Source organism: Oryctolagus cuniculus, chromosome 5, assembly GCF_051225735.1.
Source record: "Oryctolagus cuniculus isolate XC-2025 breed Fujian yellow rabbit chromosome 5, ASM5122573v1, whole genome shotgun sequence".
Classification (NCBI taxonomy): domain Eukaryota; kingdom Metazoa; phylum Chordata; class Mammalia; order Lagomorpha; family Leporidae; genus Oryctolagus; species Oryctolagus cuniculus.
The window spans coordinates 138551224-138571875 of record NC_142871.1 but is presented as its reverse complement, the minus strand read 5'-3'; the positions used below and the strand labels follow the sequence as shown (position 1 = coordinate 138571875).

The window sequence follows — 20652 nt, the reverse complement described above, 5'->3', positions numbered from 1 at the left end:
GAAGACAGCAGCTGCTATGGTTTCAGTATTTGTGTTGCCAAGCTCAGTTGGGACTGCAGAGTTATAAGCTGTATATTAATAGTAGTAAGGGGGTGGAAACTTAATCAAATTACTGTGTTTAGAGTTGAGGATTTGGGAAGTGATTGGAATGGAGCAGGTTGTTAGGGCAGAGCCCCTAGCTTGAATCTTGGTGGATTTATGGGGGTGGTAAAGGAAGCTCATGGACACAGAGAGACGTGGGCGATGCTGACATATTGTGCTTTTCAATGGTGGCCCCTGTGAAAGTCTGCATTGTGCTCTTGAGACTTTGGCTCCCCAGAGCTGTGAGCCAAAATAAACCTCTTCTCTTTGTAAAATTACTCTGCCTCAGGAATTTCATTATTGCAACAGAAAGCTGACTAGTTTTTGTCTTTGCTTGTCTGTGTATGTCTTTGTATATAGTAATCATTTTTTCTTCTCTCCTTACACTTATGATGTTATATGTAAATTGTTTAAGAATGGGTTTATATTATAATCTTATATAATGCATGTTTTTAATTATTCTCATTTTTATCTAAAAGTGAGAGAGAGAGAGAGAGAGAAAGAGAGAAAAGGGATCTTTTGTCCACTTGTTCATCCCCAAATGACTGCAGCATTTGGGGCTAGTGAAGGCTGCAGCCCAGAGTCAGTGGCTCCATCTTGGCCTCCCCTGAGTGGCAGGGTCTGAAGAACCTGCCTATGTTCCCTTCCTGGTTGTGTTGTCATGATGCTGGGTCAGAGGCAGAGTAGCCGGGACTTGAACCAGGCACTGTGCTGGGGGATTCTGTTGTCCTAAGCTTGGCTGCACCACAATGCCACCCTTTTGTCTCCTTAGAGCTTTCTTTTCCTCTTTAGTAGTGAACCATATTTCTCTAGTTGGTAGTTTTTAGGTTACATTTTCCCTGTTCAGGTGACTGATGTGGTTTCCATCTCATGAGTGGACTCTGCCTGATGTAATTCTCTAAGCCACAGTACAGCCCAGAGGAGGGCGCTGAGCTGCTCACACCATGTGGGAAAGGGGATCTGAGGCACTCACACATTTATCAACATGCTTCACCCAAGAATGAGACCATACACATGTACTCTACAGGTCCTTGCTTGGATTTTAAGTATTCTCAGCATAGTTACATATTAGCTGTCCCATTTATCCCCATTCCACTTTGCATGTATTTTTATGACACTGTGTTACTTTTGGATTATCTATGCAAATACTTTCTTTGAAAGAGACAGAAAAGGAAGACATGCAGATGATGTGATATTATTTACCAAAACAGGAGTGATCTCTCTCTCTCTCTTCTATTTAAAGATTTATTTATTTATGTGAAAGGCAGAGTTACATAGAGCTTGAAACAGAGGCAAAGAGAGAAGTCTTCCATCTGCTGGTTCACCCCCAACATGGCCTCATGTGCCAGAGCTGCGCCAATCTGAAGCCAGGAGCCAGGAACTTCTTCCGCGTCTTTCATGTGGATGCAGGGTTCCAAGGACTTGGGCCAATTTCCACTGCTTTCCCAGGCCATAGCAGAGAACTGGGTTGGAAGTAGAACAGCCGGGACTTGAACTGGCACCCATATGTGCTATTGGCCCTTCAGGTGGCGTCTTTACCCCCTACTCCACACTTGGGCCCTGTGAGTGATCTCTTTAGCTAAGTGCACCAGCTGCCTTAATAATAGCTCCAGAAACAGTGATTAAAGCCATCACTGTTGTAGCACTTAGATAGATTTTTAAAAAATTTATTTGACAGAGTTATAGACAGAGAGAGAGAGAGAGAGACAGAGAGAGAGACAGAGAGAAAGGTCTTCCTTCTGTTGGTTCACTCCCCAAATGGCCGCTACAGCTGGCCCTGCGCTGAGCCGAATTCAGAAGGCAGGTGCTTCCTCCTGGTCTCCCATGCAGGTGCAGGGGCCCAAGCCCTTGGGCCATTCTCCACTGCCCTTCTGGCCACAGCAGAGAGCTGGACTGGAAGAGAAACAACCTGGACTAGAACTCTGCGCCCATATAAGATGACGGCACCACAGTCGGAGGATTAACCAAGTGAGCCACAGCGCCGGCCCCACTTAGATTTATTTTATCTCAGTATACATTTTGCAATGAATTTATTTCGGAGGTATTTTGATCAAAAGTACCAGGTGCTTTTCTGAGTATCCCAAAGCCTATAGTTTTGTTGCCCCATAAGATGTTTGCCACTTCACCCTCTTACTCAGTGTACTTACTCATTTTTTAAAAAGACTTGTTTGTTTTATTTGAAAGTTTCAGGTGCATAGAGAGAGAGGGGGGGATAGAGAGATCTTCCAATTGTTAGTTCACTTTCCAGATGTCCCTAGTGACCGGGCTGGGCCAAGCTGAAGTCAGGAGCAGGAGGTTTGTCTGGGTCTCCCATGTGGCTCCCAGGGACCAAGCACTTGGTCTATCCTCCGGTTCTCTCCTAGGCACATAGGCAGGGAACTGGATAAAAAGTGGAGCAGTCTAGGCAGTTCCAAGATTGCAGAATAGGGAAGGAGCTTCCTGATCTAGTCCAGGAGAAGATAGTAAAAAAAAGTGAAGATAGTATAGTCTCTGGGAAAAGGTAGGAAAAAATGGCAGAGGAAACTCTTCTGAAATTACAGGGACACTATAGACCTGCATGGAGGGCGTAGGCATCCACAGCTTGGGACTCCAGCAGCTGAGAGCCTAAGCACCAGTGCTGGAAAGTGAGGTGAGACGAGACCGCTGCATCCTGAGACGCTGGCGAAAAAGCAGCAGGAAGAGCCTAGAAGCCCTGTGGGGGAAAGTTCACCAGGATAACTAGAGGAGAGAGAGAGAGAGAGAGAGAGAGAGAGAGAGAGAGAGAGAAATGACTGTACAGATATGTTTATCTCTCTTGGATCACCTTACAAAGGCATACAAACCGATAGAGCAAACACCATTTTGGACATACGTACATAACAGTGCTCCAGCTCATGTATGCACCCAGCAATCAGTTGAGCAGAGAAACCTGACACTGGTGGGGAGAAATAACAGGGGGCTAGGGCCTTGTGACTGTGTGAGGCTTCTGCACTGGGACTGTGAAAAAAAAAAAAAACTTAGGGTCTGTGGGAGAACTCATAGTGTGGCTGAGACTTTGAATAGTCTTGATAGGAGATGCCACAAGCTTGGGAAGTCCTGGTTACCTGGTGAGAGACATTGCTGGGGAATCAACTTACACTGAGGACTGCACTGATCCTTCGTATGGTCCTTGGGACAGAGCAGACAAATATTAAACCCACTGGGGCTAGCCCTTAGGCGCTGGTCTCCATCAAGAAGAGCTCAGCTAAGCAGAATTATTTCACTTCAGGTTAAAAAAAAAAAAGAGAGAAGATTTACCATACCAAATCTGGGTGTGTCACCTTAGGTGCACCCTTAACCCTGGAGAACTGAATGGAGCTCTCTGACCACACCCACTACAAGCCTCTAAAGAGTCACCAAAAGCAGACAGTCCACTTATCTACAGAGTTATAGTACAACCATAAAAGCCGAAACAGTGGAAAAAAAAGAAGAAACCAATGAGTATCTCCACAAATGCTGAACAACAAACACAAAAATCCAAGAAACAAGAATAAAGAAGACAACATGACCCTCCAAAATGAACATGGCAATTCAATACAAGATTATGAAGACAATGAGACAGAAGAAATTCAAGAAATGGAACTCAAAAAATTGATACTATTACAGAGAAGTAATAAAAGCAAACGAAGAACTACTGAAATTCATGCAGTACATGAAAAAAAACTCCCTCATGAAATTGAAATCTTAAGGAGGAATCAATGAAATGAAGAATTCAATAGAACATGAAATTGAGATATTGAAGAGAAATCAAAATGAAATGAAGAATTAAATAGAACAAATAAAAAATGCAGTGGAGAGCCTTAAAACAGAATCAGTGAGGCAGAAGAGAGAATATCAGACTTAGAATACAGAGCACAGGGAAATATACAGTCAAACCAAAGATAAGAAGAGGAAATTAGAATCTAAAAAATATTGTTGGGAATCCACAGGATACTACTGAAAAACCCAACATTCTGGTTCTAGGAGTTCCTGAAGGCATGGAGAGAGAGAAAGGATGAGATGGCCTTTTTAGTGAAATACCAGCAGAAAACTTCCCGGGTTTGGAGAGAGAAAGAGATGTCCAAGTACAGTAAGCACACAGAACTCCCTATAGAAAGGACCAAAAAAGATCCTCACCATGACACATTGTAATCAAACTCACCACAGTGAAACATAAAGAGAAGATTCTAAAATGTGCAGAGAGAAATGCCAGATTACTTTCAGATGATCTCCAATTAGACTCACAGCAGACTTCTTATCAGAAACCCTGCAGGCTAGGAGAGAATGGTGAGATATAGCCCAAGTCCTAAGAGAAAAAAAATTATCATACTAGAATATTATACTCTGCAAAGCTCTCATTTGTGAATGAAGATGAAATAAAGACCTTTCATAGCAAACAGAAATGAATTTGTCATCACTCATCCAGCCCTGCAAAAGATGCTTAAAAATGTGTTACACACAGAAACATGGTCATCAATACGAAAGAAGGTTAAGGAAGAAAATCTCTTAGGAAAAGATCACAGGAAGTTCAAAGTATATATTAGAAATATCTTTGGAAAAATGGCAGGGGAAAGTCACTACTTATCAATAGTCACATTGAATGTAAATGACCTCAACTCTCCAGTTAAAAGACACAGACTGGCTGAATGGATTAAAACACAAAACCAATCTATTTGCTGCTTACAAGAAACACATCTTTCCAACAAAGGAGCATGCAGACTGGAAGTGAAAGGTTGGAAAAAGATATTCAGGAAAAATCCTGAATAAGAATATGGAAGAACCTATGAACTCACCAATGGAGCAATCTAAACCTTCAATAATAGAGGCTGAAGAAGAAGAATTTGAAGTCATGCCAGAAAAAGAATTCAGAAAATTAATAATCATATTACTTAGAAGCAATGATAAACAGATTCAAGATCTGAAAGAAAAGCACACCCAAGAAATAGAGATTCTAAAGAGAAGTCAGAATGAAATACTGCAAATGAAAAATTCAATTGACTCAATAAAAAAGGGCATGGAATCCCTCAGAATTTGAACAGATGAAATAGAAGAGCAAATATAAGAACTTGAAGACAAACTTCAGAAATAATGCAGTCAGATCAAACACAAGAAGAAGAAAGTAGAAAATTAAAAATCACAATTGGAGACTTATAAGATTCAATCAAGCATTGTAACGTCTGGATAATAGGAGTCTCCGAGGGTTTGGAAAGAGAGAACAGATTAGAAGGCCTTCTTAATGAATTCCAATACAATCCCATCAAGGTGTTATGTACCAATGCCATCTCACTAGTCCAAGTGATCAACTTCAGTTCACAATTGATCACACTGATAGGTCTAAGAGTAAAAGGGATCACATAAACAAGACTAGTGTCAGCAAATACTAATTGATAGAATCAAAAAGGGAGAGAATGATCCAACATGGGAAACGGGATACACAGCAGACTCATAGCATGGCAGATGTCCTAAATAGCACTCTGGCCTCAGAATCAGCCCTTAAGGCATTCAGATCTGGCTGAAGAGCCCATGAGAGTATTTTAGGCATGGAAAGCCAAGACTCTCTGGCAAAAACAAAAAACAAAAAACAAAAAACAAAAAACACAACAACAACAACAACAACTAAATGAAAGATCTCCACAAGTGAGATCCCAGTGGAAAGAATGGGGCCATAAAAGAAGGAGGTACCTTTCTCTGAAGGGAGGAGAGAACTTCCACTTTGACTATGACCCTGTCGGAATAAGATCAAAGTCAGCGAACCCAAAAGGCTTCCATAGCCTTGGCAACTCATGACTAGAGCCTAGGGAGATTACTGACGCCATAAACAAGAGTGTCAAATTGTTAAGTCAACAACAGGAGTCACTGTGTACTTACTTCTCATGTGGGATCTGTCCTTAATGTGTTGTCCAATGTGAAGTAATGTTATAACTAGTACTGAAACAGTATTTTTACACTTTGTGTTTCTGTGTGGATGCAAACTGATGAAATCTTTACTTAATATATACCAAATCAATCTTCTGTATATAAAGAGAATTGAAAATGAATCTTGATGTGAATGGAATGGGAGAGGGAGCAGGAGATGGGAGGGGTGTGAGTGGGAGGGTAATTATGGGGGGGGGAAGCCAATGTAATCCATAAACTGTACTTTGGAAATTTATATTTACTAAATAAAAAAAATGAATCAAATAGTATCAGAAAACTTCCACCATAGGCAGGTTTAAAGAAATGTCCAAATACAACAAATACACAGGAGTCCTAACAAACATGACCAGAAAAGGAATTCACCACAACACATTGTGGAAACACTCAGCACAGTGAAACACAAAGTCAAATCCTAAAATGTGCCAGAGAGAAATGACAAATCACATTCAGAGGTAATCCAATCAGACTCACCCCAGACTTCTCATAGCAAACCCTACAGGAAAGGAGACAATGGCATGATATATTCTAAGTTTTAAAAGAAAAAGGCTGCCAACCGAGAACACTGTATGCCACAAAGCTATCATTTATGAATGAAGGGGAAATAAAGATTTTCTGTGACAAACATAAATTGAAAGAATTTGTATTTTTATGCCCAGCCTACAACACTGGCTCAAGGATGTGCTGCATGCAGAAACACAGAAACAGGAACTTTACTACAGAAGAAGACAAATCTAGAAAATGACCCAGCTAAAATATAAGCAAATACCAAAATACATAAACAGCTCTACTTAGGAAACATGGCAGGAAAAAGACAGTATTAAACAATAGTCACACTGAATGTAAATGATCTCTATAGTCAAAAGACACAGACTAGCTGAATGGATTAAAAAGAAAACCCATCTATCTGTTGCCTTCAGGAATCACACCTACCAGCAAAGATGCACATAGACTGAAAGTGAAAGGATGATAAAAAAGATATTCCAAGCTAACAGAAACCAAAAAAGAGCCAGTATGGCCATCCTAATATCAGACAAAGTAGACTTTACCACAAAAGCTATTAAAAGAGACAAAGAAAGACACTATATAATGATTAAAGGATCAATCCAACATGAAGATGTTACTATTATAAATGTATATGCACTTAATTACAGGGTGCCTGGCTATTTGAAAGAATTATTGAAGGATTTAAAGGGAGATATAGACTCAAATACAATAGTAACACTTCAATATCCCACTTTCAGCAAAGGACAGATCAACCAGACAGAAAACCAACAAGGAAACAACAGAGCTAATTGACACTGTAGACCAAATAGACCTAGTAGATACCTATTTCCACCCCACAGCCACAGAATACACATATTTGTCCCCAGTGCACAGAACTTTCTCTAGGATTGACCAAATGCTAGGCCATAAAGGGAGCCTCAGCAAATTCAAAAAAATTGAAATTATACCATGCATCTTCTCAGACCACAATGCAATGAAGCTTGAAATTAACAACTCAAGAATCTCTGCATCATATGCAAAGACATGGAAAATGAACAACATGATTTTGAATGAACAGTGGGTCATAGATGAAATCAAAAGAGAAATCAAAAAATTTCTAGAAACAAACAAAAACGACAATACAACTTATCAAAATTTGTGGGATACAGCAAAAGCAGTGCTAAGAGGAAAGTTTATAGCCACTGGTACCTACATCAAGAAACTGGAAAGGTACCAAATAAATGATCTCTCTATGTACCTCAAGGATCTAGAAAAACAGCAGCAGACCAAACCTAAATCTAGTAGAAGAAAAGAAATAATAAAGATTAGAGAAGAAATCAACAGAATTGAAACAAAAAATTACAGAAGATCAGCAAAATGAAGAGCTGTTTTTTTTGAAAAAAAAAAAAAATTGACACACCATTGGCCCAACTAACCAAAAAAGGAGAGAGAAGACCCAAATCAGTAAAATTAAAGATGGTAATGGAAATGTAACAACAGACACTACAGAAATAAAAAGAGTCATCAGAAACCATTACAAAGAGTTGTATGCCAACAACTTGGGAAACCTAGAAGAAATGGATAGATTCCTGGATACATACAACCTACCAAAACTGAGCCATGAAGACATAGAAAACCTAAACAGACTCGTAACCATGAAAGAAATTGAATCAGTAATAAATATGCTCCCAAAAAAGAAGAGGCCAGGACCAGACAGCTTCACTGTTGAATTCTACCAGACATTTAAAGAACAACTAATTGCAGTTCTTTTCAAATTATTCAAAACAATTGAAAGGGATTCCGTCTATGAAGCCAAATATCACCTTAATTCCTAAACCCAGAAAATTCCTTCTATGAAGCCAATATCACCTTAATTCCTAAACCCAGAAAAGATGCAACAGAGAAGGAAAACTATACACCTATCTCCCTGATGAACATAGATGCGAAAATACTCAACAAAACGCTGGCCAACCAAATCCAACTACACATCAGAAAGATCATTCACCCAGACCAAGTGAGATTTATCCCTGGTATGCAGGGATAGTTCAACATTTGAAAATCAATAAATGTGATACATCACATTAACACATTGAGAAACAAAAATAATATGATTATCTCAATAGACACAGAGAAAACATTTGACAAAATACAACACCCTTTCATGATGAAAACTCTAAGCAAACTGGGTTTAGAAGGAACATTCCTCAACACAATCAAGGCAATTTTTGGCAAACCCATGGTCAGCATTATATTGAATGGGGAAAAGTTGGATACAAATGGGAAAGGAGGAAGTCAAGCTATCGCTATTTGCAGATGACATGATTCTATATATAGGGGATCCAAAAGACTCCACTAAGAGACTATTGGAACTCATAGAAGAGTTTGGTAAAGTAGCAGGATACAAAGTCAATGCACAGAAATCAACAGCCTTTGTATACACAGATATTTCCATGGTTGAGAAAGAACTTCTAAGATCAACCCATCCACAATAGCCAAGGGAAATTAAATTGGCAAAGAAAGGAGTTATCTGCACCTCAATGTTTATTGCAGCTCAATTCACAATAGCTTAGACATGGAATCAACCAAAATGCCCATCAATCAAAGACTGGATAAAGAAATTTTGGGACATGTACACTATGGAATGCTACACAGCAGTAAAAAAGGATGAAATCTGGTCCTTTTGCAACAAAATGGAGCAAGCTGGAAAACCTCATACTTAGTGAAATAACCCATCCCACAGAGACAAACACCATATGTTCTCCCTGATTTGGGAGAATTAATAGTGCAGCTAAAAGGAAAGTTAAAGAAGCAAAATTGTCACTTCTAGTATGAATGTCTTCAAGAATCCTTGACCTGATTGTCAAGAGACAGTTTACCATTGTTACTTTTTACTGTGTATATCCTTTTTGCTTTGTTTTGTTGATTTTTTCTGTTTTTTTTTCTTTCTCTCATTTCTCTACTTCACACTATATGCTGAACTCTCTATGTAACACAGAGCTAATTATATGTATTTTAAGGCAATTGGAAAAAGATTCCAGTTAAAAATAAGAGAAGGAATAAGAGATGGAGAAGGTAGTCTAAAACTTTAAAACAGTATAGTTCTAAATAAAGGCATATAGACTTACCTCTCAGGGTACAGCCTAAGAACTAATCTTGGGGCTCCAAACCCATAAGAATCAGTGGTATAAACACCATCTTCACTGTTACAATGATCATATTAAATGTTAAAGGCAACAGATAGGCTGGTCTAAATTTACAAGGGATGATATAAATAACATCAAGTACCCAGTAAAAATAATATAATTAAAAAGGAAGGAAGGACCAACGTGGGAAACAGTCCACAGAGCAGGCTTCTAGAACGACTTTCACAGTAAATAACACTCTGACCTCAGAATCAACCCATAAGGCTTCCTGGTTGGGCTGAAAGGCCTGTGAGAGCATTTCAGGCATGGAGAGACAAGACTCTGTGGAAAAAAAAATCCTACATGGATGATCTCTGTGAGACCTCAGAGGAAAGAAAGGGTCATCAAAGAAGGAGACACTCTTTTCTGAAGGGAGAAGAGAACATCCACTTTATTTATGGCCATGTCCAAATACTGACAGAGTCTATGGTCACAAAAGGCTTCCATAGCCTTGGCAGCCCATGACAAGAGCCTCGGATGATCACTGATGTCATAAGAAAGAGTGTTAATTGTTAAAGGAACAACCATAGTCACTGTGCACTTGCTCCCCAGGTAGGACCTCTGTCCCTATTGAATTATAATATGAGAATTGACTGCAAATTCTCTCCCCAGACTGTACTCTATATGTTGTATGTGGGCATGGGGGCAAATTGTTGAGGTCTATGATTAGCATAGAGTTGGTCCTCTGTATATTAAGTCATACTAAAAGTGATCCATAATAAAGAAGGAGATGGGAGAGGGAATGGTAGGTGGGATGGAAGTGGGGGGGGGTGGTAAGGGGGAAAGAACCACTATATTCCTAAAGTTGTATCTATGTAAAAATGCATTCATTAAATGAAAATTAAAAAGAAAAAGAAATAGCTGGAGGCATCACAATATCAGATTTCAAAATATACTACAAGGGAGTTATAATCAAAACAGCCTGGTACTGGCACAAAAATAGATAGATAGACCAATGGAACAGAATAGAATCACCAGAAATCAATCCAAACATCTACAACCAACTTATATTTGATCAAGGAGCTAAAAATCAATCCCTGGAGCAAGGACAGTCTATTCAAAAAATGGTGCTGGGAAAACTGGATTTCCACATGCAGAAGTATGAATCAATACCCCTACCATACACCTTATACAAAAACCCACTCAACATGATTACAGATCTAAATATATGACCCAACACTATCAAATTATTGGAGAACATTGGGGAAACCCTGCAAGACATTGGCACAGGCAAAGAGTTCTTGGAAAACACCAAAGCAGTTAAACAAAGCCAAAATTAAGAAATGGGATCATTTCAATTGAGAAGTTTCTATACTGCAAAAGAAATAAGAAAGGGAAGCGGCAACTGGCAGAATGGGAGAAATTATTTGCAAACTATGCAACTGATAAAGGATTAATAACCAGAATCTACAAAGAGACCAAGAAACTCCACAACAATAAAACAAAGAACCAAGTGAAGAGTTGGACCAAGGACTTAAACATACATTTTTTAAAAGAGGAAATCCAAATGGCCAAAAGACACATGAAAAAATGTTCATGATCACAAGCCATCAGGGAAATGCAAATCAAAACCACAAAGAGGTTTCACCTCACCCCGGTTATAAAGGCTTTCATACAGAAATCAACAAACAAATGCTGGTGAGGAAGTGAGCGAAAAGGTACCCTAATCCACTGTTGGTGGGAATGCAAACTGGTAAAACCACTATGGAAGACAGTTTGGAGATACCTCAGAAATTTGAATCTAGTCCTACCATATGACCCAGGCATCCCACACCAGGGAATTTACCTAAGGGAAATGAAATCAACAAATAAAAGAGTCATCTGCACCTCTGTGTTTATTGCAGCTCAATTCACAATAGCTAAGACATGGAATCAACCTAAATGCCTGTCAACGGAAGACTGGAGTGGGAGATGGGATGGTTGAGGGTGGGAGGGAGGTTATGGAGGGAAAAGCTGCTGTAATCCAAAAGTTGTATTTTCAAAATTTATATTTATTAAATAAAAGAAAAAATTAAAAAGTAGCAAATCACAAAGAAAAAAGAAATTATGGGATGTGTACTCTATGGAATACTACACAGTGGTAAAAAAATGAAATCCAGTCATTTGCAACAAAATGGATAAATCTGGAAAACATCAAAGGGACAAATATCATATGTTCTCCCTGATTTGTGACAACTAACCGTGCACCTAAAAAAAACCTGTAGAAGTGAAATTGACAGTATAAGAAGCAATGAGTTGAACAGCTCATGTCTTGACTGTTGATGAACAGTTTATTATTTTATTTTTTATTTTTTTTCTACTTAATACCATTGGTTGAACTCTTAACACAGAATTATTCTCAGGCATTTAAATCCTATTAAAAATTGATCCCTGTTAAAAATAAGAGTGAGTCTGGTTGCTGGGGCCGCGGCTCACTAGGCTAATCCTCCGCCTAGCGGCGCCGGCACACCGGGTTCTAGTCCCGGTCGGGGCGCCGGATTCTGTCCCGGTTGCCCCTCTTCCAGGCCAGCCCTCTGCTGTGGCCAGGGAGTGCAGTGGAGGATGGCCCAGGTGCTTGGGCCCTGCACCCCACGGGAGACCAGGAAAAGCACCTGGCTCCTGGCTCCTGCCATCGGATCAGCGCGGTGCGCCGGCCGCAGCGCGCCGGCCGTGGCGGCCATTGGAGGGTGAACCAACGGCAAAGGAAGACCTTTCTCTCTGTCTCTCTCTCTCTCACTGTCCACTCTGCCTGTCAAAAAAAAAAAAATTATAAAAAAAAAAAAAAAAAAAAAAAAGAGTGAGTCTGGTCTCAGAATCAGCCCTTAAGGCATGCGGATCCGGCTGAAAAGCCCATGAGAGTATTTCAGGCATGGAAAGCCAAGACACTCTGGAAAAAAAAAATGACCTAAATGAAAGATCTCTGCGAGTGAGATCCCAGTAGAAAGAACAGGTCATCAAAGAAGGAGGTACCTTTCTCTGAAGGGAGGAGAGAACTTCCACTCTGACTACGACCTTGTCTAAATATGATCAGAGTCGGTGAACTCAAAAGGCTTCCATAGCCTTGGCAACTCATGACAAGAGCCTAGGGTGATTATTGATGCCATAAACAAGAGTGTCAATTTGTTAAGTCAACAACAGGAGTCACTGTGCACTTACTCCTCATGTAGGATCTCTGTCCTTAATGTGCTGTACATTGTGATTTAATGCTATAACTAGTACTCAAACAGTATTTTTCACTTTGTGTTTCTATGTGGGTACAAACTGTTGAAATCTTTACTTAATATATGCTAAACTGATCTTCTGTATATAAAGAGAATTGAAAATGAATCTTAATGTGAATGGAAGGGGAGAGGGAGCTGGAAAGGGGAGGGTTGTGGGTGGGAGGGAAGTTATGGGGGGAAGCCATTGTAATCCATAAACTGTACTTTGGAAATTTATATTCATTAAATAAAAGAAATAGCAAAAAATAAATAAAAAATAAGAGTGAGAATAAGAGAGTCAGGAGATATACAATTCAGCACACACTCCCTTGGGCTTACACTAAGGGTAAAGCTAAAAACTTGTCATGGGACTGCAAATCCCATTAAGTTGGCAGGTACCAATGCTATCTTACGAGTTATAGTGGTCAGTTTAAATTCATAACTGATCATAAAGATAGGATTAGTAGTCAAAGACCAGTGTCTGCTAATAATGTAATTAAATATAATTAAAAAGAGAGAACAATCCAACATGGGAAGCAGGACACACACTAGACTCATAGAATGACAAATGCCCTGAATAGCACTCTGGCCTCAGAATCAGCCCTTAGGGCATTCGGATCTAGCTAAAAAGCCCATGAGAGTATTTCAGGCATGGAAAGTGAAAACACCTTGGCAAAAAAATGACCTAAATGGAAGATCTCTGTGAGTGAGATCCTGGTGGAAAGAAGGGGCCATCAAAGAAGGAGGTACCTTTCTCTGAAAGGAGGAGAGAACTTTGATTACGGCCTTGTCTAAAGAAGGTCGGAGTTTGTGAACTCAAGAGGCTTCCATAGCCTTGGCAGCTCATGACAAGAGACTCGGGTGATTACTGACATCATAAATAAGAGTGTCAATTGTTAAATCAACAATAGGAGTCACTGTGCACTTGCTCCCCATGTAGGACCTCTGTCCTTAATGTGTTGTACTATGAGAATCAAAGGCAAAACTAATCTTCAAACAGTATTTTATCATTTGTGTGTCTGTGTGGGTACAAACTGTTAAAATCTTTACTCAGTATAGAGTTGATTTTCTGTATATAAAGAAATTAAAAATGAATCTTAATGAAGAATGGGATGAGAGAGGGAGTAGGAGTTGGGATGGTTGTGGGTGGGAGGGTGGTTATGGGGGGAAGAACCTCTATAATCCAAAAGTTGTACTTTTGAAATTCATATTTATTTATTTATTTTTAAAAGATTTTTATTTATTTGACAGGTAGAGTTACAGAGAGAGAGAGAGAGAGAGAGAGAGAAAGAGAGAAAGATCTTCCTTCTGTTGGATCACTCCCCAAATAGCCTCCACGGCCTGAGCTATGCTGATCCGAAGCCAGGAGCCAGGAGCTTCTTTCCTGGTCTCCCATGCGGGTGCAGGGGCCCAAGTACTTGGGCCATCCTCCACTGCCTTCCCGGGCCACAGCAGAGAGCTGGACTGGAAGAGGAGCTACCGGGACTAGAATCCGGCACCCATATGGGATGCTGGCGCTGTAGGTGGAGGATTGACCTAGTGCGCCACCCCTCCAGCCCCTTGAAATTCATATTTATTAAATAAAAATTTTCTATTAAAAAAAGTGGAGCAGTGGAGAGTTGAACTAGGACCCTTATGAGATGCTAGTGTTATAGGAGGATACTTTATCCACTGGGCCACAACGACGACCCCAATGTATTTATTTTCAAATGCCTGTTGTGATGGACAATGCAATCTGTTCTTCCAAACACTCCCTGAAGTAGCTCTACAATGGTACTAGTTTCATCATTGATTAGTTAATGAAATAAATATTTTGATTTCTATCTTTTCCTAGAGCCATATTTATGACCTTATGAAAATTATACATTATTTTCTTACATTTAAATCCATAGAGGAGGTGTAGGGATGGTGATTTGTAAGGCTGCCACAAAACATACCAAACACCAGAGTTAAGGAAAGGGTTTATTGGGGGGAAACCAGAAGGGGCGAAGAGGGAAAGGAGAGAAAGAGAAAGAGAGAGAGGAGAGTAAGAGAGAGAGAGAGAGAGAGAGAGAGAGAGAGACATGTGTTCAGGAACAGTTCCTCTTTAAACTTTGCTGGGCAGGCAGGGAAGTAGGAGCAGCTAATCCCATTAAGGTAGGGTGGAGCTGACACCTGTGGTTGGGTCATGGGGTCACCTGGCTTCCAGAAATGGTAGGGGAGGGGAGCTAGAGCCTAGGATGGTGTCCGGAGCATAGATCATGCCACCGGTAAGACTGCGAATATTGCTAACAGTGAAGATGAAGCTAGAATTAAGAGGCTGAATAGGAACAGGGGAGATTGTGTGGAGAGAAGGACAGAGGGAGAACCTGAGGGAATGGGTGTGAGGGAGGAACTTGCAGAGTGCAGGGCACTGGGCGACTGGGCAGGACGGCGCTTGGCCAGCACTGAGGGAGCTGGGAGGCTCTGCCCACTGCAGAAACTGACCTGAGATTTGCAAGGGGACTCCTTGAGGGATGAATTCAGGGGTGAGGATGATATCACAGGCTTCTTACAAAGTGATAGATTATAGTTTTTCCTTTGAAAAGAAAGTAATGATTTTATTTTCATCTACTAGTAAGGTAGAACAAGAGAGCAAGAGGGGAGAGTGAGAGTGAAAGAGAGAGAGAGAGAGAGAGAGAGAGAGAATGAGAGTGCTCTTCTATCCACCGATTCACTCCTGGAACAGCCAATTGGCCAGTGCTGGGCCATGCTGAAGCCAGGAGCCAGGAACTCCATTCAGGTCCCCACATGGGTGTCAGGGTCCCGGCACTTGAGTCCTCATCTGCTGCCTCCCAGAATGCACTAGCAGGAAGCTGGGTCAGAAGCAGAGCAGCCAGGACTCAAGCCAGCTTGAGTTCTGGGCTTCCGAGCTGTGGGTTATCAAACAACGTCAGTGTGAATGCTCCTTTTTTCTTTAAATAAAGTGATGTAGAGTTTTTATGAAGTTTGAACATAAGTAAGGCTTCTGTTTGTATCCATCCTCCTTCTTTGACAGCAGGTGTCTTGTGAGGTGTTTGGTCACTTCCTGTTCTCCTGTCCAAGTAACTCATCTTCCTGGCTGAGGTTCAGTCTCCTGTCTCCAGTGTCATCTTCAAGAATCCTTTCTACCACTCTGTCTCCAACTACTCAGTTTGCTGTCCACTTCTCACAGTGTATTTGGCCTCAGCACTCCTTGCTTCAAAGGGACTCCCAGGGCTTGAGTGATTGACAGCTGTGATGTTGCTACAGATCACATCCCCATCAAGGTAAGGATTATCGTCAGCCCCTCCTCTGCCCCCTCAGTCACTGTCCAGCTCCAGATCCCAGCACGTGGTCATCACCACCCTCCTCTGCTGAGCACGTCCTTGGGGGAGCATTCATGGGAAACACAAGTATCCACTTTTTGTACATTCAGAGACGTCTGTCCACAGAGCCTTTCCTCAAATGTCCTTGTCACAAATTTTCCAAGAATCTTCCTTCCAGCTCCTCAGCCAGCCCATCACACTACTGGTCACAGCCTGTGACCTGGCAAATACTCGCAGGCCTGGGTGTTTTTCCCCAGTCAAGTGAGCAGTCAGGTGCTCTTCACCCCTGTGCTCACTGACGTCTCAGAAAGGGGCTGCAGTACTGCCACTGCCCACTGGGTGGTGCCTGCCTGCGGTCAGAGCCATTTGTAAGTCAGGCTGAGCCTTCTCTCCCCTGTCAGGTGATCCTAGGAGCTCCCATGGGACCACAGGCACAGACTGGGTGGGGAAAGGCAATGCTGTGTGAGGGAGGGGCCATGGGCATTGGGCCGTGTCTTCCTGTAACTCAGCTGTGAGTGCAGGGCCTGCTCAGTGGATGCTGCATGCAGTACACTCTCCCTTGTGATGATGGAGTGTGCACACCCTACTGTGCAGCCTCTGAATCAGCTGTCAGCCAGTGTGACAGTTAGAGAGAGAGAGAGAGAGAGATAGAGAGAGGTATTTTCCATCTGCTGGTTCACTTCCTAATGGCTGCAACAGCCAGGCCTGAGCCAGGCTGAGACCAGGAGCCAGGAGCTTCTTCCAGGTCTCCCATGTGGGTATCAGGGTCTAAGCATGTGGCCGTCTTCCACTGCTTTCCCAGACCATTAGCGGGGAGAGGTAATGGATGTGGAGCAGATGGGCCTCAAACTTGTGCCCATATGGGATGCTGGCACCGCAGGCAGACACTTTACCTGCTGCATCACAGAGGCAGCCTCAGAGAAATATAATTTTAGAGAACAACAGGCATGTTGGGAGCTTTATGTTGGAGAGGCAAGCTGAAGAGTGGAAAAGCACAGCTTGGAGTGTGACACTGGGTTCAAGTCCTGCCTTCACCACCACTCACCCGCCATGTGACGTTGATGAGAGCAGCTTCCCAGCCTCACTCAGCCCCTCCTCTGTGAGGAAGAGGAGTAGGAGAGAGGACAGAGGGTGATAAAGAGCAGGAGAGAGAGAGATCTTCCATCTGCTGGTCACTCCCCAAATGGCTGTAACAGACAGGTCTGGGTCAGGCTGAAGCCAGGAGCCAGGAGCTCCATCTGGTCTCCCTCGTGGGTGCAGGGCCCACGCTCTCAGGCCGTCTTCTGCTGCTTTCCCAGGTGCATGAGCAGGGAGCTGGATCAGAAGGGAGGAGCCGGCAGGCATCTGCGGCACAGCAGAAGATGAACTGTTTTACAATAGTGAGCATGTGGCCAGTCACAAGGAGACAGTGACAAGGGAAAGGCTGATGGTTGGCTGTGGTCACACCTGTTCTCTCCCTGTCCCCATGTGTCTGTCTCATCAGCCAAGGAGATCATGAGTCTCCTCTGGACAAGAGGCTTTTCTGTGTCTGGATGCCCACAGCAGCCTTGATAAATGCTCACTAAACAGCTCTGTGTGAGGCTGAGTCCTAGGACCACTCAGTGGGGAACTGTGGCAGCGAGAGGGGAGAAGGTGGGAGAGCAGAATAGCTTTGGTTGGGGGAGGGGCTGGAGCAGCCCACATGTGGCCAGGGATGCAGTCAGGGTGTGTTGGGGGGGGGCGGTTTCCAAGAAGAGGGAGACCCTGACCCTCTGTGTTCTCAGGGGAGCAGTGTGGGCAGGCTCACCTGGGAGCCCTGGTGTAGGCACAGGTGCTGATATTCCGGCTGTAGGGAGGCAGGTGTGCCGTGAAATGAAGAGAGGAGCTGACACTGCAGCCCATGAGTGGTTTCGTGGTTTAAGTGATGTAATGTGCACTGGGGCAGCTTGGTGTGCAGAAGGTGGGGACGGAGGCCCAGAGCAGGAGGCAGAGCTCTGGGCCCAGGACACCAGTGGCAGAAGCAGGAGTGAGACCTGCTCAACCCTACTGCGGTATGCGCTCTGCCCACTGTGGCCCCGACTTCCAGTTCCATTGGCCCCCGACTTTGAACCCTGTCCACAGTGCAGAGTGAAGTGCATCGCCCTCCAGAGACTGGCGCGACCACGTTTCGAACAGGCGACCTGCGTGACCACTCCAGTTCAAGAAGGAGCACTCCTGGCCCCCAGGACAATCCCGCCTGTCCCTCCCCGACCTCACCTCCTCCTCAGCCGGCCAGAGGTGCAGCTCCTCGCGCCACTTCTCTCACCGCAGCTCCTCCTGCTGCTCTCTCATTGCATGCATTTGCAGTCCTGCACCCGGCGGCCTTTTGGATCTGGGTTCCGGGATTTCCATCCTCATTTCTTAGGTTTCTGGACTGCATTGTCAGGGCCTTCCTGCTGGGAAGTGCTGCTGTCTGCCAGTGCTGGCCACAAGGGGGCAGCAGAGGGCTGGGAAACCCGGTGCCGCTGGCGCTGCCTCTGGGTTGGCCCTGCTTCCTCTGGGGCCTGCTGCTGTGCAGAGTTCTGGAGCAGGGGTTTGGAGCCAGGATCTCTGCACTGTTGGGAACACGCACTCCTTTAAATAATAAAAAGTTCATGGACAGTAGAATGAAAGGGAAGGTTATTTTGGTAGAAAGCATTGTGACTTTCATGAGCAGCTTTTCCCTAAACGCATTTCCAGGGACTTCTGGAAGAGCCCTCCCAGGTCCTTGGCCTCCCCTCTGCCCCCAGATCCCTGGACACCGCTAGGGCTGCCCCCCCACGTGGTGGCCACACTGGGAGCAGGCGGAACTCTGGGGGGAGCTGGCGCCGGCAGGGCTGACCCTGGTGGGTTCCTCACCTCGGGACCCCGGGTCTCAGCTGCGACAGGAGGACAGCAGAGGCCTCACAGTAATGCAGGAGGACGGGCACGGAGACTCCGTGTGTGCTGCTCAGAGGGAAACGTGGGGGAGTGAGCGGGGCCGAGTGTGTGGTGGGGGCCGTGGGACAGCCTGGCCCTGGGCGCAGGGCTGAAGCCCACAGCTGTGCCTGTGGAGAGGAGACTGCGGGAGAGGGCAGCGTCTGTCCCGGGACAGCAGAGGGCAGGCGTCCATCCCGGCACTCTCAGACTCGCCTCTCAGGGCTGGACGGCGCCTCTGTAGCCTCTCCGCCCCAGGCTTCTCCTGCGTTCTCTCTCTCTCTTTTTTTTTTTTTTTTTTTTTTTTTTGTGTGTGTGTGTGTAAAAAGTTTATTACAGCTGTGAAATTACAATTTTATGTTTGTAGGAATCCAGGAACACTTTGTAGTTCAAACAGCTCTGTTAGTTTCCACATCTGTTGCTAATGAAATGAAATGAGGAAATCTTGCCAGAATTTTAAAGTTGTTAAATGCTAGATTCATTGACATTTGTATAAATTTCTACTTACTATGCATAAATGATAAAAAAGAAAGTGAAGCAGTGTTAGCATTTATCCGTCATTGTTACTTGACAGACCCCAAGAGGTTTTGAATCATGTCCCACATAGAAATAAGGCTTCAGTACTTCAGGGAAATTGTACATGAAAGAATGGATGTAAGACCTGTCGCTTAAATTGTAGAAAGAAATCTCACCCAAGTCGCAGTCTAGATAGACGCCAATCCCTCTGGGCTTTTCCCTTAGCAGAAGAGTGACTGGCTCAGTGCCGCAAGCCACATAGTTACCGTGGTGCAGCTGAATTGTCCAGCACCCATTCTGTTCTGCCTGGGACTTTCCCATCACCACTTCCTCCAGTCCCTCCTCCACGATTTGCCTGCTGCACCCTTGGCCCAGGCAGGGCCTGATCCACATGGAACCAGAGGCGAAGGGTCAGAGAATTCCTCCAGGTCGCTGACGCCCCCATCTGGGCAGCACTGGTGCTGGCGCTCGGGGCCCAGCCACTGCGGAGCCCGGGAAAGCGCTGAGGCCCTGTGGGAGATGGGTCCGACGGCCCCACCCCGGTTACATCAGGGCTGCTTTCCTTTTTTTTTATTTTTAATTTTTAAAAATTTTTTATTTTATTTTGACAGGCAGAGTTAGAGAGAGAGAGATACAGAGAGAAAGGTCTTCCTTCCGTTGGTTCACCCCGCAAATGGCCACTACAGCCGGCACTGTGCCGATCTAAAGCCAGGAGCCAGGTGCTTCCTCCTGGTCTCCCATGCGGGTTCAGGGACCCAAGCACTTGGGCCATCCTCCACGGCCCTTCCGGGCCACAGCAGAGAGCTGGACTGGAAGAGGAGCAGCTGGGACTAGGACCTGGCGCCCCTATGGGATGCTGGCACCGCAGGCTAGGATTAACCAAGTGAGCCACGGCACTGGCCCCAGAGGGCTTCTTTCTTCATAGCCCTGCCTTCCTTCCTCTCTGCCTTCTTCCCTTTTTTATTTTTTTAAACATTTTATTTACTTATTGAGAGGTAGAATTACAGAGAGAGGGAGAGACAGAGAGAAAGGTTTTCCATCCACTGATTCATTCCCCAGATGGCTGCAATGGCCAGAGCT

General features: G+C 43.8%; 2 protein-coding genes across 7 annotated transcripts in view; both read left to right on the top strand.

Annotated features, from left to right (window-relative positions):
- Positions 1–20652, top strand: part of LOC100344369 (butyrophilin-like protein 1) — a 168446-nt gene that overhangs the window by 21962 nt on the left and 125832 nt on the right. The gene's annotated exons all lie outside the window — the stretch shown is intronic.
- The window catches only part of LOC149126716 (butyrophilin subfamily 1 member A1-like), a 50834-nt gene that overhangs the window by 10820 nt on the left and 19362 nt on the right, over positions 1–20652 (top strand). The gene's annotated exons all lie outside the window — the stretch shown is intronic.